Source organism: Panthera tigris, chromosome A2, assembly GCF_018350195.1.
Source record: "Panthera tigris isolate Pti1 chromosome A2, P.tigris_Pti1_mat1.1, whole genome shotgun sequence".
Taxonomy (NCBI): Eukaryota; Metazoa; Chordata; class Mammalia; order Carnivora; family Felidae; genus Panthera; species Panthera tigris.
In genome coordinates this window covers 150782436-150798963 of record NC_056661.1, presented here as the reverse complement: position 1 = coordinate 150798963, position 16528 = coordinate 150782436, and the positions used below count along the sequence as shown (strand labels likewise).

Here is a 16528-nt window from a genome sequence, read left to right as displayed (position 1 = left end):
ACACTGGTCAAACCAGACCCCGGCTCTGGTCTGGACTGGTACTGAGTCCTAAGTGGCGTTAGACTAAGATGCTTCTATGCAGAGGTGATAAGGTGGCCAAGCTGTGATAATGTCAAGCATTTCGTGATTGGTTTACAAGCTGGTCTGCAAAGGTAGCAAGTGAGATAAGACTATTGCCCTAATAAAAGACAAGGGATGTCCTGGCCTTCTGTACCACTTTCACTTAGCTTAACATGGAAATTCTAGCTCAACAAATCCGTGCACTCTGTATTCATACCCTTCTGTGCAATCCTTTAAAGCAAAGTGCTGTATTTTTTTATAATGTTTACATGTTTATTTTTGAGAGAGAAACCAGGAGAGGCAGAGAGAGAGGGAGACATAGAATGCCATGCAGGCTCCGCACTGTCAATGGAGCCTGACGCAGGGCTCCAACTCATAAACTGTGAGATCGTGACCTGAGCCGAAATCAAGAGTTGTACATTTAACCAACTGAGCCACCCAGGGGCCCCAGCAAAGTGCTGTATTAGGTCCAAAGGAAATCACTACTTTTGGGAATTTGCAAACTCACCTTAATTAATATCAATATTTAATTATAATTACATTATATTGATTATAATTAAATATATCAAATTGATCAAGATTAATAATTAATATTCTTCAATATTTATTAAAATAATTGGACTTCACATTACTTAGCTTAAAGAAAGAAAAACATATAAAGACCTCTTAGAGAAAACAATACCAAGTAACAATTTCTCACTAATTCCAAACTGTAAACACTCCTAGTTTTCTCGTTTTCCCTTGAAAATTCCATAAAGGGAAACAATTTTCTTATTTCTTGCTTTTTTACTTAACCTAACGGATGAAAAGCCTCTTAACTTTGGTTATTGCAACTGTTCTCTATTCAAATATCTCTGTGGCTAATGCACACAGAGGGCTATCAGGTTTCTGAAGCCCTAAATGTGCCATTCCCAAGAGTCTCACTGTACATAAGCATTGAGTTTCATTGCAGGATGATTCTGTGTAAACAATTTCACTTTCTACGAGGAGGAGATAGTTCTGGCAGGGAGTCTATCTTGGCATATATATTCTAATCATAATCTCCTTTCCAATCTCTTATATGAAATTGAGCTATTTAAGCTACCAATTTCCACCTGGGTCAGTTTTGCTAAATGAGAATTGCTTAGGAAAGCATTTCCTTTAGATTTTTCATATGGGTTGGAACAGAGTTGCATGTGGTATTTTGATGTGCAAGTAACCCTATAACTTCTTCTCTATCTGTGGCTATGTCTCCTTTCTTATTCCCAGTAGTCAATATTTTTGCATCTTCTCTAGTTACTGTTCATCAGATTTGTTAGGGTTTAAACAGAGAAGGGCCCTCTTGCCAGAGCAGCGGTACCAGAGAGTGTGAAGATGAGGCCTTCCCTCCGCAGTACTAGCTGTCAGAAGAAAATGAGGAAGAGCCCAGAATTTGCAGGGTGAACCAGAATTCTGCACATTGTCAAGTTGTTATTCACATAGCACAGCCCAGGAATATGTTCACAGATAGGCCTTCCTCTCTTATTCCTGTCTGTGGGAAACGAGGCAGTGAAAAGGTGGGACTGAGCCTATCAAATACTGAATGAACATAAACAATAATGGAATGAGGAGGAATTAGCTGTATAGGACGCTAGGCTCTGATTATTCAAAAATACAAATGAATCTTAACATTTTTTATTAAAGAAGGTACTTTATGCTCATATATGCTCTTAAAAATTAAGCAAGATATAATCAACATGAAGAGTGTTGGGCTAGACAGACTAAACAGGTCTATAATTTTGAGCATGTGTCCCAAGTCCACAAGCACAGACAACTGATGTGCTCAACCACACACTGTCCTAGATGCTTCTGTGCTTTATCACTACGCTTGCCTGATGGACAAGTGCTAGGAGGAGGAACAACTGATCCCCAGGCTCCTTCACGTGCAGACAGGTCTCTTGCCAAATCACTATCACTACCCAGATGCAGACGATTGGAATAAGGAGGAGAGATAAGGAGAAGAGGAAGAAAAAGGGAAAGACAGCGCAAGAGAGAAACAACAAAAATATTCAAGGTTGGATATGAAAATGGAGACCAACATGAGATAAGGAAGAAATAAAGGGTTGTGAAAGAACACCACGTGCAACTTCTCAGAACACTAGTAGGACTCTTTGAAAGATGGGACTTTAAAACAAAAAGTCTTTGCCTGGATTCTGTGGATACACCAAATGAGACTGAAGGGAATAAAGCTGCCCTGTATCTACCAGGAAGCACGAGATATAGAGCAGAAATGGCTTACCACAGCACAGTTCCTTAGACTTCTCAGAACCAATGAGGTTGAGATGCAAGCAAGAATCCTCATATACTCCTGGGACCCACTTAAAACCATATAATCAGAATCACTGTAAATGTGTATTTCTTTAAGAAATGTAATGAGAGATTCTTATGATAAATCCAAATTGTGACAGGGACCAGGCAGATTTGGTTAGTTTCTATTTCCTTGGAATTAACAAGAGCTAACAGATGATGATCAAAAGTTATGTACCTTACAACCTGAAGAGAAACTTACATGATTAGGAGAGACCACCCCCCCCCCCACCGCCCCCGCAACACACACAGAGAAAATCAGAATAACCTCCATTACTCCAATCAACTTCCTTCCTTATACACGTAGACAATGGGAGAGAAGCAAACAAGAGAGCCGTAAGTTCATGGCCCTTATGACAAACGCAGTACTTCTGCTAAGACACAGTTTTCTCTCTTCCCCGTGGTAAAGGGTGGGGGGGGGCAGAGGGGTGCTGTCTCCTTCCCAAATCGAAGGAAAAGAGATTTCAAAAATTTCGCTCAAGACTGGAGACGACTATGAGCAGATGCTACTGGCTTCTCATTCTCCAGGTAGACCTGTATCAGGCAACATACTTGCTGAAGTGCCTCAGAAACAGGACTTAGACTCTCTCCAATTGGAGGAAGGTTGCTGTGTAGAGAGGAGGAGCAGCAGTGAATGGCCTGCTCGCTTACTCTTTGGCACACGAGGGATATGTGATGTTCGCGTAGTTCAAGTGGTACGTGAGCTGCCATACAGAAAACACAACTAAGAAAACTGCCTGCCAGGTTGAAGGCATGCTAAGAGTTAAGATGGTGTGAAATCTTGGCCAGTTGTGGGATCTATGAGGATGGTGAAATGGATCCAGCCGCGAAGAGATCTCCCACCTGACGTGAGGGAATTGTGCAGTGCTCCACGCCTGATACAATATGTAGCCGCTGGCCTCCAAGGACCATCATGTGGCAGTCAGTATTAGGCAAAGGAATGACAACCATGGAAAATCATGTAAATGGCATCACCCCTCCTCCATCATGCCCTATAACAGCCCTCAACCCCAGAGAAGTTAGGCACTGATACAGGAGAATAACCAGTGTCCCAAATCAACCCTGCCTTTCCTATCCCATCCCTCTGAGGAACTGAGGAGAGAAAAAGCATCCTGCCCATTCCAGATCCCTCAGGCTTAGGCTTCTTGGCAGTAGTGGGAGGGAAAGAGATGACATTTAGGTGGGAGTGGAAAGGTGTTTTAAACAGAATGTTTATTAATTGAAACTGACAGGAAAGCCAAGAAAGTTGACAATGGAATTGACAAGGACAGGAAAGAGGGAAGTCTGTTAGAGTGAGTGAGTTTAAAACAATAATGAGGAAAAATAGAAAGAAAACGTCTTCATATTGTTATCCCTGCTCAATATCCTGGTTACATGCATATTATCATTAGGGGTAGCTATTGCTACCATGTCTGAATAAGATACCAATTAGAGATTCCTCAGGTACCTAGAAATATTTAGGACACACAAAGATGACTCAAAACAAGACACATCTACAAAGGCCAGATAATTTAATTCTTGCTCAAACCCAACCTTTTTTTGGGGGGGGGCGGCTGTTGGCTGACATGCAGTTCTGAAAACTTTTATTAGATTTAGCATGTGATTCCCCCCATTACTATAATTGGCTAAACATGTTTATATGGAAAAATGTAGACATTTTAGAGTTTATGTGACTCTAATTCTCACAAAAGCTGATCATGTTGGTAAAGCTACTAAAAGGTAATGCAGTCCTAGGCCACATCTGTGGAAATACTGTATAATGTAAGCAGGTCATGGTACCACCGAAGCCTGAACCAATCCAACCCCACCTGAGAATGACGTCTTAGGGAAAACATGAACAAGTTGGTTCTTCTCGGAGGAGAGTGACCAGACTGACTAAAGTTCTGGAAATCATACTACGTGTGGAAGAGACGAAGAAAAACACATTGGTTTATCTTACGATCATAACAGGGCAGTCTTTAAAGCTCTTCCATTTATTCGGAGGACGGTCACACAGCAGAAGGGAGAGGTTTGTCCTTTGATGCTCCAAAGAACAAGAACAATCAAAAGTGATGGGGCTAAAAAAAATCCCATACATGTATGTAAAAAAAAAAAAAAAAAAGGCTGTCAACAGGAGTGTAGGGTGGACAAACCTCCTCCCTCATGGCAGTGGTGGTCCTAGGGCTGTGCCGAGTCTCCCATGGCTGGGGTTTTCTAGCAGCAGCTCAATGCCCACATGTTAGACACACAGCAGGGAGATTTTCTGCCCCAGGTGAGAAGACCCAGTAATCTCAAGGGGTATTTCTAAAGCTTGAAACTCTACGTTTCTAAAGGGGCCACACACACACATGGCTTCACTTCATCTTTCATTTCCAGAAATATGAAAATAAATCTTTTTGAGAGATAAAAGGGTAGAATTTGTCCTCAGTTAAAACAAAAAGTAAAACCAGAACACAGAGTGATTCTCCAGGTGATCCAATCTATGATGGCATTCGTTGTTCACAATGTAGTTTGGGTTCCTTCACAGATTTTTCTTTTCCCTCCCTTCCTCCCTTCCTCCCTTCCTTCCTTCCTTCCCTTCCTCCCTTCCTCCCTTCCTTCCACCCTTCCTTCCCTCCCTTCCCCCCTTCCTTCCTTCTTTCCTTCCCACCCTCCCTCCTTCCTTTCCTTCCTTCCTTCCTTGGAAAAAAAAAGTTGATCTGGAAACTTTCAGGCTTTTATTACATCCACAAAAATCACATTTTGGTACCCTGCAAAATAATGTCATTGTCTTTGTATGTGATTATTTAGACCAGATTTAGCACACCAGCATGTTTTGACCTTTTAGTGATTTTGTATGTACTTGTATGTGTGTGCATCTGCTTGTAAGGACAGGGCTAGACCACCTCCCAAGCCTAGAATCTGGGATTCCTCAGCACAAGTTTGGTTGAATAAATTCCAATCAGTGTTATAAATGTATGTTTTCTCTCTTTAGTATGTAAAAGTCTACAGATGCCTCAAAACATTTCATTCATGTCTAAACTGGCAGGAATTTTCTCCTTCCTTTTGGCAAATATCCTCACTGGGGTTTGTGCAGAACTAATGCCAAACTTCTTCAGTGTGGTTAGCTTGTGTTTGTGCAACAAGCTTATCATCCACAATGAACACATGGCTTTTAGACACAGGAATTAATCAGTGCTGGAGAGACATACTCCTGGCATAGATTCTGGGCTGCCTGCTTGCATAAGCCTACATTTGGGATCTATTATACAAAGCAGGATCCAGGGCTGTTCTCTCAGGCTCAAACTTTGCTGAAAATGTCTGTTTGGAAGAAAAATAGTGAGAAATACGGATGGATAGTTAAAATTGGGTTTGTAATATGCCTATTTCACAGGGCTGATATGAGAATCCAACAGAATATTATATGTGAAAACACTTTAATAATGTATATCCTACCTTATTTAAAAAGGATTTAAAGTAGTTTATAGTCACACATAAAATGTGGCAAGATACCAAAAATTTGAAATAGATGAGAAAAAGAAAGTATGGAGATGTGTAAGATAACCAAGAATGAGGCTGCTGTAAGCCCTGTCCTTGCTACTAGTTTTCAATAAAACTGGATTTTGTCATTTTACCAGCTAACACGTAGAAGGGCTCTGATCAATGTCATAGCACACAAGGTCTATATGAAAAACTGGCTTTAGAGAAGCAGTTATTTCCTAGATTATAGTAGTAAGAATTTTCCTCTGTGGGTCTTCCAAAATAGAACACTCTTTGCTAGAGTGACCAACCTACCCTCCTCAACAACTTACCAATATTTTTGTAGTTCAATTATGCCACCTCGTAATACCTCCAAAGCAATTCTGGCAGGACCAATGATATCGCAGAAGGCTCATGGGTCTATGATGGTTTGTCTCCATCCAGACTGAAATGCCAAGAGAAAATGGATTGCTGTTAAACACTGTAAACTGCAAAGCAGTACATGAATGTAAGATTAAATAATTTTCATTAACATTATGGTTTTGAAAACCAGGTGGTAAACTTGAGACTTAATGAAATAAGCAACAGGAAATTTAACATACTGCAACAAGGAAAACTACAGGAAATCTTATTTTCCTTTTGTTTCTTTTTTGCTGGTAAACAATTTTCCTCCCAAATAGGTATGACTCTTCCACAGTAGTATCCAAACTAGGAGAACAATCGCTGATTTACAAACACCCTCTCAGGTAATGACTCAGAACTTCTGGATATCTTGCCGGTCATGGACAGGCAGGTTCTCATTGGGAGGAGAGAGAATTTATTCATGCAACAAAAGCAGAAAATGGAAAATCTAAAATATTGACTACTTTGAAATGCTGTGTATCTGAATGTAAGTATATAAAATATTTCAGAAAGCATATAATTCAAACCAAATACAGATATTCACTATAATGACCTAAAAACAGACCTCCCTGCCAGGGAGCCTTTTTATGAATTTTGATGATAATGGTCTTTATTGCATTGATATTAATGCAAGGGACATCTACTTAATGTGAATGTCTTCTATGTATATATTATCTATTTTATTCCCAAATTTCCTAGGAGTATAGGGGAAGGGTCTTTTGTTTGTTTTTAGTCTTTTGGTTTTTTTTTTTTTTAATTTCAAATGACTTTTTCTCATTTATGGAATAGGAAGAGAAAAAAGAAATGTTACTTATTTATTCAACATTTTCAGGCCTTTACTATGAACCAGGCGCTAGGTATAAAACACTGTTCCTGTCATCAAGGAAAATAATGATAATAGTAAAACACTAAAAACATTTTGGGCCATCTGTTTAGCCAAGCACCGTGTTAAGTTCTTCATGTGCATTACTTCATTCTGTTATCATGGCAGTCCTGTGAAACGGTCAGTTATCATTTCCATTTTACAGATGAAAAATTAAAGCACAGAGAGGTTAAGTAACTTTTCCAAGGTCACAGAGCTACTTATCTACAAAGAAAACAATATAGATATATTTTGGCTCTGGAGTCCAATCTTTTAGCTATGACAATATTGGGGCTTACAGCTTCCTGGTAGAAACTCAGAAATAAACCAAGAAGCATAGTTCATCAAGTGGTAGGACACGAAGAAACTTGGTGGTTATGGCGTTCAGAGGGAGGGCAATTCCAGTATCATAACAAGACTCTTTGGAGGAGACTCAGGCTGAGTTCCAAAGAACATGCACTATTTAGTCTTAGTGAAGAAGCAGTAGGCTAAGGAAAGAGGAAAGGATGTTCTACATACAGCCAACAGCATGTCTCTTCCGTGTCTACAGATCTAGATCTAGAGTCCGCATAAGACACAATGGAGAAAGTGGTAATGTAAAAAAAAAAAGAAATAAGCTAAACAATTCACCGCCTGTAAAAAAAAATGTAACGCACTGTCAACACAATCACTGAAAACAAAACAGAAGTCCATTAGTGAGGAAAATAAAATGACATTGGATTATATTGAGACCAAGGAATATAAACGATATTTAATTGTCCTCCTCTTCTATGATGTGTATTACACATTTCTTTATTCTCCATAGAGCTTAAAATGCCTTCAAGGACTTTCTCACCTCCACCAGCTTATCCGCCTGCTTTATTTAGTAGCCATATCCACTGACACTTGAAATATTGTTCTAATTAAAGTGCTGGCACTTTGGGGGTGCTGTGAAATTTCTCCTAGAAAAGTGCCCTCTGCTCGTTCTCAACGTGAAACCAGAAGAAAGGTTTAGGGACTCATCAAGTTTCCAATCTTTTTAAAGCCCCTAGCAATTCATACCGTAATCTTTCCCACAATGATTGTCAGATCTGGGGTTAGAAATCACCATGCCAGACCTAAAGGTTAGCTTTTTCAGCATTTTTATGCTTTTTAAAATTTCCACAAGAAGATAAATGCTAAAGGACCAGTGAGCTCAACAGCTTGGACGCCCACTGCTGCCACACAGGCGTGTGAAATGCCTCCATCTGACTCAGAGTTAGACATGCAAAATTGTCATCTAGCTCAGTATGAGAGCTTGGCATTAAACGTATTTATAATGTATGTCAGCAAAAACTGTGGGCTTGGAAAATCATTGCTGGAAAACTGGAATTCTTAAAAGAAATTCCAACAAGCTAAAAGGGTTCTGGGCAGAATATGTAAATGGGGAGGAAACAGTCCATCTGCTGGGTATCTTCAAATTATCTATATATAGCAACAGCTATTCCAGTCAAGAGTAAATAATACCTTGTATCCTTATTTACGTGAGGAATAATCCTATAGTTGATCTCTTCCTGTTTTACCCCAATGAAACCCCATCGTTACTCTTCCTCTGATCTGTCGTCTAGCTTGTATGTTGACGTATACCACAAATTCATTTGTTCATTTATGGAGCAATTATGATACGCCTATTACGGAACAGGAAAACTGCTACAAAGTTAGTATACAATTTGGGGGAAAAAATGTAGTTCAAGAGAACTGAATGGCACTGTGAAGGCCCTAAGGGAGGCCTCATCTCGGTACGTTCAAGAACATGAAAGGAGTCCCATGCCATTGTGGCTTCACAAAGATGGTAAAGAGTGACAGGAAATAAGGCTGAGGAAGAGGCGGAGCCAGACCCTAAAGGCTGGACTTGTGTGTGGCTCTCGCTGCCTCTCAGACGTGTAACTAGGGAGACAGAGTAGTATAACTTGTTAATCAGTATAGAAACTTTTACAGATTTTTTTCAGCTGAAGAATGAAGTCTTGTCCAAATCTTGGTTGTTTTATATATACCCTTTTAATCAATTACGTTTCAGACTTTAATTTATATTTAAGACGAAGTTGTGTAGTTTTGGGGGGAAAATACAGTCAGCTTTGAAATGTAATATATGGGAAGAGATGGCTCTTCCCGTCATAGTGAGGGGGGCACACCGTCATCAGGACTTTGACTCGATATTTGAAAAAATGATATATGGTAGCTAATTTATTTTTCTCTTTTGGCCACTGAATTTTTATTTGGCCAAATTAGGTCATTGAACCAACCACTACTTCTGTCATTCCATAAAATGTGGAAAAATTTTACAGCAAAATTGGGAAAGATGATTTCAGAATCTTCAAAGTGGATAAACTGGGTAAACTAACTAAATGTCCTTATTTGCCTCAATTCCCCTCAAACCCAGGTTATTTTCCCCATTGACAAAGGAGCCAACATTTAGTAGCCATTCCGTAAGATGGCATTCTGTGAGAATTCAGGCAGGGAACTTATGAGTTACAAATCCTAAATTCTGACCTATAACTCTCAGTATAAAGAGTCCACGTAAAATTCTAGTAATGAGTCAAGGGGTCACTTCCTGAGGCAGACGCACCATTCCTGTTCTCTGACGCCCAGTGAACAGGGCCGGTTCACTGGGTGATGGGGCTCCAAGCAGCCTTCAGGAGGGGACAAACTGAGGAGTCAGCCTGAAAAAATACCATCTGATGAGAATACACTAGAAGAACACTGGAATTACAACTAGGTGTTTGCTGTGAAGTACAAGGAATTCAGTGGTAACAGACATCCTAAGACACGCTGTAGAGCAGTGGGTTCTTACGTCTGTAATACAGCAGTCCCCCCTTAACTGCAGGAAATACATTCCAGGGCCTCCGTGGATGCTCAAAACTACTGATAGTAATGAACCCTGTTTACACTATGCTTTTTTTCCTATATATACATACATACCTATGATACAGTTTAATTTACAAGCTAGGCACCGTAAGAGATTAACAACAATATCTAGTAATAAAATAGAATTATAACAATATACTGTAATAAAGGTTATGTGAATTGGTCTCCCTCTCTCTCAGAATATCTTATTGTATTACACTCACCCTTCCCCTTGCTGCGTGATGATGAAATGCCTGCGTGATGAGCTGATGTCAGGTGAACGACGTGGGCACGGTGACCTATTGTTAGTCTACTAACGGCCTTCCGAAGACTCTTCAGGAGGAGGATCATCTGCCCCTGGACTGTGGTTGATGGCAAGTAACCGAAACTATGGAAAGCTAAACCGTGGATAAGGGGGAACTTAGGCAAGAGCGAAGGTTGAGCACACGGTGTCCTCACTGGCTGACACGAAGGACCCTGCAGAGCTCTCAGCTGGACACTTGTCTATGGTTTCCCCAAGTTCTGCGTTTAATTGTTGTAAGCCAGTATTCTGTAGCTGGAAACACTTGTATTTAAGCTGCCTCGTTATCACTGTGTCTGCCTTTGCAAGGGTGAGTATCCACGTTAAATGAGCCCATCTTCCAAGAGAGAAGCTGACAAAAGGTAGAGCTCTCCAGACTTTTATGGTGTCAGACCAATTGGGAACATATTTGTTTTATTTCCATGATTTCTCAGACTTCTCTGCAGAGAAAGTAAGGTCTTGGGGTGCCTGGGTGGCCCAGTCAGTGGAACGTCCGACTTCGGCTCAGGTCATGATCTTGTGGTTTGGGAGTTCAAGCCCCACGTCGGGTTCTGTACTGACAGCTCAGAGCCTGGAGCCGGTTTCGGATTCTGTGTCTCCCTCTCTCTCTGCCCCTCCCCGCTCATGCTCTGTCTCTCTGTCTCTGAAAAATGAATAAACTTAAAAAAAATTTTGATTTAAAAAAAAATTAAAAAAAAAAAAAGAAAGTAAGGTCCTGGATGTCAGTGGAGTCAATGGTTTCTCCTACCTGTAGACTAAAGGGTTATTCTTTTTTCCCCCCTCTCCAGTTTTTCTTCTCTTTGTTTATTGTCCCAATCTTTTGAAAAGTGTCACATCTAAAATTTATGATATACTGAATTACAAAAATCTACTATAATATTTTTATTTTTCTGAAGTTATTTTTTAAATCAACTGTTTGATTTTTTAATATTATGTTTTCTTTCATGGATCCAATTGTTTTTTTTTTTTTTGGTCTCTCTGAATGTCTGTAGGGGTTTTTCTTGTCAATAAATTTAAGTCGAGATTATACTTCCCAGAATTCCCTTTCCTCTATTGTCCCAGGTTGGCCTTGATCAGTATCAGGTACCAAGTGCAGCTCACAAATGTTGTCAGTGACCTGCTGGCTAATCTTGGTTGCTGAGCCACATAGCTTCCAGCTTCTGCCAGATCTCTTTCTTCAAATTTCTAAGTCCTGGACCAGAGACATCTGCAGTATGACAAAAGGTACCAGTTTTTCTCCAGCGGATGGGTCATTGTGGCCAGAGGAGATCAGAGTCAGGTGACAGTTTTCCCTCCTGGGTTCAAGTTTGTTCTTGGTGTCTTCTGCTTCTTCTTCGGTGTTTCTTCCCAACTGTTAGCCCTTCTAGCCTGCAGCAGTTGGGTGATACTGGGAGACACACAGGCAGCAGCCTTCCATAGGCACCTTCACCAGCTCCTGGAATTGTGAGACCTGATCTCTATACCAAAGGCCTACTCCATGTCACTCGTTATGGTTCTGCTGCTCTGCATGAGCCCTATGACCTTTTGGGAGGTGTAAAGGAAGAATAAAAAGATGTACAACTGAGAACTGTCATAGCTGACCAGAGATAGCTGAAATTGATGTGTTATTCAGACATAAACAGCAAATACTGGTGTAACCAAAGGGGCTGGTAACTATATTCTGAATACAGGGAGAGAGCTTCTACATTCTCATTTTTCACATTAGGACATTAAGAAATAATATCGGGGCACCTGAGTGGCTCAGTCAGTTGAACATCCAACTCCTGATTTTGGCACAGGTCATGATCTCACTGTTTGTGAGTTCACGCCTCACATCAGGTTCTGCACTGTCAGCACAGAGCCTGCTTGGGATTCTCTGTCTCCCTCGCTCTCTGCCCCTCCCCCGCTTGTGTGTGTACACTCTCTCAAAAATAAATAAACATCTAAAAAGAGAGAGAGAGATAATATGTAAACCTGAAAACTAGGAAATATTAGTTATAAATGTTGGATGATAAAATGGTAAATTGGTAAAATTGACCATAAAACAAATGAGGAGGGAAATATTTGCACACAAACACAAAAAGCAAAAGCAGTGAAAAAAAATACCACAATTTAAAATCAACCAGTGTCTACAGGACATCACGAAAGATACATATTCAGTTCTGTGCATAATTTGGATTATAGAGGTATAGTTTGGCTTGCACAGGCTTAGAAGAAAACCAGTTAGCACACACCAAAAAAAAAAAAAAATCCAATGAAGTAATGATATGGTGATACAAGGAGAATTAATGAACCTAATTTAGTCATGAAAGGAGGCAGGGCCCGAGACCATCAGGTAGTAGTGAAAATTAAAGAGGAATCGATACAAGGACTAATGGGGAAACGGGGAGCCTTTTGTTATTGCTACTGTTGTTTTTAATAAAGATGGAGCTGTAAGCATGCAAATTGGATGATTTCTAGCATGCTCCAGTCTGTTGTTTCTTTAGCTCAGTTCCTTGTGTGTTTAAATAAACCAGTGTAGGCATATTTGTGTTGCTTTGCCTCTTCTATTTCCCTACCAACTAATATCTATGTAGAAGCTGGTTCTTTAATTAGGAGTCACTGAAGTTCATTCCCTTGACAATGCCTGATGGGCTTCTAGTGACTACTGCCGTTCTAACTCAACTGCTTTCCCTGCTCCTTATGGACACAAAAGAAGCCTGAGACCACCCAGTGTCGGGAAGTTTCTATAAATACCAGAAGCAACAACTAAAAGAACTGAAAGTAGCTGACTGTGGAGAATAGGAATTGGGTGGGTGGGGGAGGAACGGAATAGGGGAATGCTCTGTTTTCAATATGAGACTTATAAAATTACACACTTTATTATACACCGGTAGTGCTTTGGTAAAAATAAAAATGGAATTAGAAAGATAACGGAAAAGTATAAACATAGACAATAAACAGGTCAACTGACCATCCCGGACAACAAAAATCAGGTGTGTGTTTTAAACATTTTGGTGAAAACCGTGCTTTCAATTTAGAAACCTACACCTCACCCAACTAATAGGAGGACGGAATAAATATATTTTTAGCCATTTAGGTATTCATGTGATTATCTTCCCACGAATCTTTCCTTAGGAAGATCCTAGAGATTGTGTTTGCCAAATCAGAAAATGAAGAGAAATGGGGTGCAGGAAAGAATGAATCCAATTCAAGAGGATGGTGGAGAGATGTCTAAACATGGCAGCTGTACAGCAGGAGTAGAGAAAAACCAGTCTAGATAGGAACAGGAAGAGAGAGGGAAATAATTGCGAATATTGACAAAATGCAGACTATAGATGCTCTAAATTAAACACCAGAGAAGCTCATCCATAAATTTCCAGCAACAGTACACATGGCATATTAAAAGCCTCGACCTGCCCTGAAAAAGTTGGCACCATTAAAAAGCATCTACATTATTGATCAGCCTCAGAGATGTTGTCTGGAAAGTAAAACAAATCTATCTGGCTGACTGCCCATTCTTCGTCTATATAATAGAGAACTATACGGCCATTGAAAGAATGAGGTGTATCTATATTTACTGATACGAAATAATACGCTTGGTAAACTAGAAATAACAACAACAATAATAAACAGCTCTAGGAAAACATCATTTGATTGGCTGTTAGCTATTGGCTTCCAGACAGCACAAAATGGGTGGCCTGAATTGCTCATCTGGGGGAGGAAGACATGAGAAGAGAGTAGTGCCTGCTGCAGGGACGGCAGGCAACCCCAGTGTGGAAAGTAGGTGTCTTTGGCCCCTATGTTTTCTTGGCCAAAGCCCTCTGGACCAGGCAGACAAAATAGGAGCCAAATAGATTTAGTGAACAGTTTAGCCGGCCACGGGGTCTGGAATCTTCCTTTGACATTTAAGTGGAAACAGAAAATTGCCACCAGGGCTGCGGCAAACCCCAACTGAGGCCAGGAAGGACTAGGCCCTTACTCCCTAAAGACCAATCTGGATAGTGTCACCCCAGTCATTTCATTAACCCCCTTATCAGGCAACACTGAATTTTATTTGCCTTTATTTGTGTTCTAGTCATCATGTTATGATGAGGGCTTATATATATTTTTAAATTAAAAATGCAAGATGCCAAACATTATATAGAGTATGCTATAATTTGTTATGTAAAGAGGACTATTTGTATACACACACACACACACACACACACACACACACAACCAAGTACGTATTTGCTGCCAGCTTGTTTGAGGAGGGATAATAAGAAACTAAAAGCAGTGGGTAGAACTGAAGCACAAAGATGGGCAGGAACCTTACATTTGTTGCACACATTTTAGTCCTATTTGAAGTGTTGCCAATTATCTATAACACTTATGAAATAGAATTTTACGTTAAAAAGAAAAAGTCATGACAGATAAGATTTATTTAAAAGAGTCAGTATAAAGGGTTATGGGAAAGGGTTAATCCATGATGGCCACAGTTTCCTTTAAAGAGGAGAATTAGAGGGGTGCCTGGGTGGGTCAGTTGGTTGAGCATAGGATTTCAGCTCAAGTCATGACCTTGCAGTTCACGAGTTTGAGCCCCACGTCTGGCTCTGTGCTGACAACTCAGAGCCTGGAGCCTGCCTCACACTCTGTGTTTCCCTCTCTCTCTGCCCCTGCCCTACTCGCACTCTGTTTCTCTCTCAAAAATAAATAAAAACATTAATTAAAAAAAAAGAATTAGAGTAATGACTATACAGAGAAGGTTGCAGGAGACAAAGGGCATGATGCTAAGAGGAGATTCTTACCACATGAACTAAAACACTGTGAAAGGTGAAATCTGTATTACGTATATACAGTTGGGGTTTTTATTACACCTGAAATTAACTTATCTGGGGAAAACAGATTTCACAGTAAAATTAAGAATAAAGAAAACAAAATTCTACTGGAATAAAAAAAATACTTCATTGGGAAATTCTGTTCAATCCTGCCGTATTTTTGTAGTGATTCTGCTTTTCAATTTTGTAAGATGATTATTTCATACTTTCCTTTCTCTAATCAAGTTTCTTCCTACATTCCTCTATGACATTCATCTCATAACCCAACCTGCAGATGACAATTCTATCTATATTTTTTACTGAGTAAATAGAACTTAGTAGAAAAAAAAATTAGCTCTCATCTTGCAACCACTCAAGGGACAAATCCAACTGTATCTCCACTAATCTTCTGTGTGCCCCCAGCTAAACTCTCTCAAGCGTTCCTGAAGAATCCATGAAGAACTGAAATGGCTTCCTTTGACGACCCTCACCAGCCTGCTCAAGATCTTTCTGCTGCAACTGGCCTTTCTGCTAGCTGCAAATGCATAAAAACAAAACTCACTCTTCCCAGATTCTTTCCCCTCTTTCTTTTCCTTATGTGTCTGCTTTTGCAGACAGCAGCTTAATGTCCCTCTTCCTACATATGAGTAAATTATTAGCATGCATATAACTAACTCAGTATCTCTGAGTTGCCCTCTAACAATTTATTTCTGGAGTTTTCACTGAAACATTATTGACCTCAATTCTAAAATTGTAGCCAATTAAATTGTGCACTTCAAGGGGCTCGATTTCTCTTGGCTCCTTTGCTAAGTCTCATCTGCAGTAATTCAATACTTCACCTCTACTGTGCTAAGTATATTTCTTGGTTAAGTTTGTTTCTGGTTATAATTCTGATTTGTGCCCAGCTGGTTATTTGTTCCAAATGATACCTAGAGTAATCTGGCCTTTGATACCATGGCCTGACCATTTGGAGATTTCTATCAGGTAGCAGACAACAGGAGTTAATTCTGATACTTTGTGGACATTTGGAAATTTGGGGGTGAGAAGCCATTAGCTATTTTGTCCTTCCATTCATAAACAGAATCTGCTTGTTTGAATCTGATATAGATTTCTCCAATTGTAAACATCAGCTCCCTTTTTGTTCTCCCCAAACTCAAGCCTTTTCTTCCTGTTTTTTTATTATGGCCACAATAGTTGTCAATTCAAATAAAAGTGAAAGTTCAACATCAAGATGCTATTCATTTACACTGGCCTCTTTTAAGAACTTTTGACGTTGGTAAAGTGTTACACCTAAGTGGAGTCTTAGAATAGAAATGAAAAAAAAAATTAAGCTTTCTTTCATTGGTTAGGAGTTTCTAAACAACGGAATCATTTCAAATTAAGGTCCCTTTAGACATCTTTTAATAAGGCTATCTGATAGAGAGAATAGAAATTGATATCATCAAAAATTAGTTTATTAATTTGAAAACTAAGTCTTTTAATAGGCATACTAGTAAAAAAAAATTAACAGCTTTGTTAAGG

At 39.8% G+C, this 16528-nt stretch overlaps 1 long non-coding RNA gene across 2 annotated transcripts in view; it reads right to left on the bottom strand.

Moving 5' to 3' along the window:
* LOC122234961 overlaps nt 1-16528 on the bottom strand; it is a 130498-nt gene that overhangs the window by 112148 nt on the left and 1822 nt on the right. For both annotated transcript variants that reach the window (XR_006212975.1, XR_006212978.1), the window contains exon 2: nt 6156-6268. This is a non-coding gene — a long non-coding RNA (uncharacterized LOC122234961). The remainder of the gene's footprint in view (nt 1-6155; nt 6269-16528) is intronic.